Below are 6,472 nucleotides of genomic sequence, written 5' to 3' on the forward strand. Positions count from 1 at the left end.
TCCTTGGCTTGGCTTTCCTGGCCTCAGAGGCCTTTGAAGTTCAATCTGAGATTCCTTATAAAAAGTTCCCAGCAAAGCAGATTTAAAAGAGCCTATATGATCAATTACTATTCTTGTTGTACTTATGTAAATAATTGGGCCAACTTCATTAAAACTGGACTTATTTTACAAACTAATGGGTCTAATTTGGCTATCTTGGTAAAAATGAGGGTGATTTTAGAGAGAAAAATTATGTTTCAATAGAAACTATAATACACATTTGTAGTTATTGGATTTTGGTTCTCTTAACTGTCTTGAGGTTTTTGTTATATCTGTTAACTGGACTAGATCATGAATTCTTGTAGTCTTCTGAAATATCTGGCACAAATCTCCAAACTAACGGTTTCAATTTTTCCATCATTTTCATTTGAAACCATTGATAACTGAAACTACATTTTGCCAAAGCCTTGCAAACTGAAGCTGGAGGACTTGATATAAACTTAAGAGAGATTCACGGCTGTTGCTGTGTAAGGCATTCAGAAAGGCCTAACTTTGGGAGAGCACCTACATCACCACCTTACTAATAGATTGGTTCAATGGGATGAAACAACTTATGCCCCTTATTGACAGGTATCTCCAAAGGTGCCAAGCCTAAACTGCTTTCCAGGACTGTTTTCTTGGATTTCCCAAGGGATTAAGTCTCTTTTTCAGGGACTGTTAAAATTTGGGTTGTCTATACTTCTTATCCTTTTGGTCAGATGCTTAATGTGCCTTTAGATGTTGTTCCAAACTCTTGAGCTACGTACAGAAGTTCTAAAAATACAAAATGCCAACCTAAAACTGGGAAGTTTGAGGAATGAACATCAGTAGGGGAATTGATTCCAGCCCTGCTATCAGTTCCCCTACGTTAAACTCAGCACATATGGGGTTAAAACTGAAAGCACTCATCTCCTTTCCCTGCTTCTCTAAGTTACACTCACATGCAAATATCAGTATTTTTAACCTTTGTATCCCTGAATTTCACAAACCAAATGGACGTTACAAATTGTTAAAGCCCAGGTGGCCTCATGCTGGGCTCACACTGAAGTTTGGCTAGTTACAGGTCCTTTAAAGGTTTGGTACAGGGAAACTTATATCCAGAGAATATCAAGAGGATGCTTCCCAGACACCAACTCCTTAACTTCCTGGTGCTGAAATCCACCATTCATCACAGAGACAGACAACAAAGGACACCCACTTGTGGTTTCCCCTATCTCACCATCCTCCTCCCTGCAAGCAGCCTCACAAGGCCAAATGCAGGCTGATGGGAAGGCGCTGACCTACAAAGCTGCAGTTCCCCCTCCCCTATCTAAAACCTCCTACAACACATTCTTTGCTGTGGATTTACCTTTAAAAACCCTAGCTATTAGCACTTCACGAGCACTGTGGATTTTGTGGCACCAGCCCACCACAACCTCATTTTGCTAGCAAAATTAAAAGTTACTCTTTCTTTTCCTCAATCCCTTGTCATTGTGTTCATTGATTCAGCTCTGGTGACAAGGTCCTGGATTTCAGGCAACACTTTCAACCACAAGCCCAAGGCTGGTGCTCCAGCAGCCTAACTCGTCTGGAGCTGCCTGGCACTCCTGAGCACACTGGTTTCCTCTGCATGAAAATGAACATGAGAAATTGTACCAGCCTCCTAGCATCCAATGCAGGGACATTATCCAGTGTGTCCATCTTTACACTGCAGTTAATCATTTACAGCATTTCATCACAGCTTACACACTGCCAGTAATGTACAGCATGAAAATATTCTACCAGAAAGCTTAGTTTTTATTGCTCCATTGTGTTATAAAACAACCAAATTGCTGACATTTAGGTTATCAAGCACTTGGTTTGTGGAAAATCACCTTGTCCCAAGAGTGGCTTTATCATTATGAATAACTCTGATTCACAAAAATTTTCTAGGCAAAGTGCACGATCCTCTGTTTTTCAAACATCAAGCTTCTGAGAGCCACGTACCATACTGTCACGTAGTATACTGATCTGATATGACATATTCATTAGGTAGAATAATAAATTTTCATTTAAGGAAACTGATGTATGCTGGAGATGCCATAAGATGCCTACTGTTGTTACTCCTAATAATTGTTAATAGAAGGCAATTATAAGATATCTTTTATCCAAACTATTCTGAGCTCTACAAATATCTAAAAGGAAAATAAATCACAAGAATCAATTGGTCCGACCAGACATACTTCATTCCCCAAACTTCATACTAATTAAATTCATAAAATTGCTAAGATTGTTGATATTTTGAACACTTTTGTTTAATAAACAGAAAAGTCACACTGTTCTCAGATCATAGGTAAGATCAGAATCAAGGGGTCTGGGGGGCTTAGAAACCCTCATATGCTCTCAGGTAATTCTGATACAGGCAATCTTTGAGAATTGCACATTAAAGGGTGTAGTTGATCTATCGGGGTACAGGGTGACTCCTCCCCTCGCAGCATGCCCATCAGCAATGTCCTGGGGCTGACCCACACCCTGGAGTAGGGAGCAGTAATGCTAACAGTTCCAGTCCTTGCTCTCCACTGTGCTTCTGAGGTGAGGCTAAGGTGTAAGGAAAAGGAGCATTTTAACCTTGGGGAGGGTGGCTAGTTGTTTAGGCAGCAATTCAAAGGTGGGGACATGTGGCTATGAGTCACAGAGGCAGGTATGGTTAGACTGGTTTACCAAGCCCTCCCTCATTCCAGAACCTCCCAGCCTCAACATACCCCAGAACCTCACCTTATTCCTCCCTCCAGCCTCTCGCGAACTCTCCCTGTCCTCTGTGTCTCCGAGGCTCCACTGTCTCCCTTTCTCCTTGTTCTTTGTCATCTGGAGTTAAATTAAGTTTAAAAAAATTTTTATCTTCAGTGCTGCTCATTTTAAAAATCAGAGGACTATTTCTAGTTTTTTTTTAAATAAAATCTTACTAAATGTGTTTGTCTTTTCTTTTGCATTATCCTGGTTTTTTTATTTGTATGACGGGGACCCTCAGGCACTAGCTAGTTACTACTCATCTCTTTTGTTTTGAGCTGGAAACTCTAAAAATGCAAAGATTTTAGTTGTTGTTTTCCTGAGGGCAGAGACATGTTTAATGCATGTCTGTGTTGCTTTCCACAGAGGCACTACGCTCAAAATATAGCGAGTGCTCAAAATATTGCTACTGAATTAAGTGGTTCCAGGCTTCAGAAACTTACCTCCTGGCTGAGGAGGTGGATATAGGTGCAGGGAAAAGAAATCACAACATAGACTGTATTCATTTCTTCTTGCTCCTGTAACATATTATCAACAAACTGGGTAGTTTAAAACAACACAAATTTATTATCTTACAATTCTGGAGGTCAGAAGTAAAACACGGGTCTTACAGGCCAAAATGAAGGTGTCTGTAGGACTGTGTTCCTTCTGGAGGCTCTAGGGGAGAATCCATTTCTTTGCCTTTTCTAGTTTTTAGAGGCTGCCCGCATTCCTTGGCTCACGGATCCTTCCTCCATCTTCAAAGTGCATTAGTCCAACTTCTGCTGCTGTCGTCACATCTCGTTTCTCTCCTTCTTACTCTCCTGCCTCCCTCTTATACGGACCCTTGTGATTACACTGGGCCCACCCAGATAGTCCAGAATTATCTCCACATGGCAAGATCCTTAATTTAGTCACATCTGCAAAGTCCCTGTAGCCACATAAGGTAACATAGTCACAGGTTTCAGGGATTAGGATGAGCACATCTGGTGGGGAAGAGCATTATTCTGCCTACCTCAGACAAGCGCAGATCTAGGAATCCAGGAGACAGGGTTGTGGGAGGGGAGCCCCTCAGATGGGAGTGGTACGGGTTGGCTTTCTAGAAGAAAAGGTTTTCCAGCTGAGCCATGAAGGATAGGTCAAGATGGTGGGTAAGAGCACAAGTTTTAGAGTCAGGCACACCTGAAGCCTCAGTTTCCTTACATGTATATTTATATAATATCTATTTCATAGGGTTATGGGAAAATAAACAAGATAATGTATGCAAAGTGCCTGGCCCGTGGTGAGCATGCTACGTGACTAATATGTAGGACATAGAAAGACAGAGGACTTTGGAAACATCAGAAATGACATCGAACTCAACTGCCCTTACGGACTATTCCCCTCCAGGCTGAAAGGACAGAGCAACAGAGAAATTGTCAGTGAAAAATGTAACATCCTAAGAGCGACCAAGAAAACATCTTACGGTGCCACTCTCCTTCCCAGAAGTTAAAAGTTCCACATCCAGTGGTCAAGGTTTCATGCCAAATTACGTGGCTACTTCCGTCCAGAATAAAAAGAAGTTGGGAGTAAGGTCGAGACGAAGGAGATGCCCAGGGCTCCAATGGAAACTGTTTCCATGGCAACCCAGCCCCGCGCGCCACCATCTTGGGCTGTGCCTGAGGTGCTAGCTCTTGTCCTCACCCACCGCGAAGGAAATGCTCCTTTCTTGGGTATCCTCAGACAAGATTTTCTTTTAAAACCTTGGGTTGGATTTGTGAGAAAAGTAAGTCTGATGGGGACTATTAGGGGGTGATTCTAACGGTGGGCGGCTGCCTTGTGAACGTGCAGAGCCGGTGAGTTCGGGGTTTGGCGCTAACCAGGAAGAGCAGGGAAGCTCCCATTCTCCCTGTCTGCAGCCAGAACCCTGCTCCAGGAGGGAATAAGACACAGGAACAGGAAAGTCACGGATAGACACCCAGCGCCCTCGGGATGCGCTATGCAGGTGACGTCAGAACAAGGGAGGGAAATTGGAAAGCAGAGGTGACAGCTCAGGAAGGGCTGAGAAACCAGATGGCAGGGGCCTGTGCATCCGCCAGTCCTTCAGCTTTATAGTCACCCAGGTCTCTGCTATTTAAATATAAAAATTTCACACTCCCAAGCCACCTACGGAGGGCATCAGCACAGTCCTCACGATTTCTGTAACTTGACTCAAAATCACGATTGGCTCCAGCTTCCTGCGCCCACTGAGCCCTGGGGCTGGTCTCACCATGGTCTCACCACTTCTTCCATTTGTTCCTCTCTGCCAAGCATTCGTCTGAACTTTCATCAGCAGATCTTTGCCCAAGTTTGGGGGCAATGAAGGGAGTTTATAGAAGAGCAAGAACTTCAAGTTAAGTATAAACACGTCCCTCAGTTCTTCCAGCCGTCACGAATCTCCCATTGGCTTCCTGTCACGTTCTCTGCCTCTTCACCCCTCTGCTCTCATTTTTTCTGGGCCTGTTAACCTCTCTTCCACAGTTGCTCAAGAAAAATCCAAATTGTCTCGTCTTCTTCCATAAAGCGGTTCAGCCATCTCCTCCTTCTGCCTTCTCCTTCTAGAACAGGAGTTTGGCCTGAGTTGGAGTCTTCACCTTTTCAATCCCAAGGTGTTCAAAGTCTCCCCCAAAACAAAGAACTATCTGCTGAGGTGTGAGTAAGGCCATTCCTCAGGGTGCATAGCAGCTGCAGACAGCTCTAGATTCAACAGCAGTGTCCTCTCTTCCCGCCAGAGCTATAAAAACCCCACTTGCTCTGAGTCACTGGTGTCGTTTTAAAGAGCATGCACCCACACTTGTGAGCCAGCTCGATGCTGCCTTCCAGTTGAACATTGCCTTCTGGAGGAAGGGAAATGTGTGCCTCACCAACCTTGGAGTCTGAAGACACCTGGAGTCAACTCCCCACTCTTACTAGCTGAGCATCCCAGGAGAGGCTAGGTAGCATATCTGAGTCTCACTTTGCTCATCTCTAAAACAGAGATGATAGCACATACACTGCATGGTGTTAGAGGATTAGATATGAGGGTTGACACACTTCCATGTTCAGCAAATGGTAGCCATGCTTGTCATTATAATTACTACTTGGCAAAAACTCTTTTCTCCTATTTCTTTTTTATTTCATCCTCTCAAAACTCTGAGATAGGTGGGCCCAGGATTCATTAGACAGACAAAAACACACATACAGAATTAAAGGTTCCCTGGCCAAGGTGACCCAGCTCATAAGTGGCTGAGCTCAGACCAGAACCAAGGTGCCCCACCTCCTCCTGGCAGAGCTGCTGGTGCACGCTGTCTAAAATCACCCTGGGCGGCTGGAAGTGGGGCAGGGAGGGGAGTGGGCTTCCTTCTCAGGTAATGCAATTTTTCCAGCAACTGGGCATGGCTGATATGGAAGCCCACCCAGACATCAGTGCATTTCCTGAAGCCTCAGGCTGGACAGTTCTCCTCGTTGCATAAACTGCAAGATCAGTTACAAGCACAGGTGTTTCCCATCTGTGAGCGGCTTTTCTTCTCTCTGGATGAGATGAAGTGGTGGAGTGGGGTCCCTAACAAAGTCCAGATGGACCCTTCTAACAGGGAGTTTCCTCTTTGGCCCCTACGTTTTACTGATTCCAGTGCCGTACCCTACTGCCTTCCAAGGCAATAGAGGTGGCTTAGGAAAAAAACTCATTACAAAAGTGGACATTTGAGGACCCCAGACTAGAGGCCATGGGGAG

Source organism: Ceratotherium simum, chromosome 6, assembly GCF_057802395.1.
Source record: "Ceratotherium simum simum isolate JZ-2026a chromosome 6, ASM5780239v1, whole genome shotgun sequence".
Classification (NCBI taxonomy): Eukaryota; Metazoa; Chordata; class Mammalia; order Perissodactyla; family Rhinocerotidae; genus Ceratotherium; species Ceratotherium simum.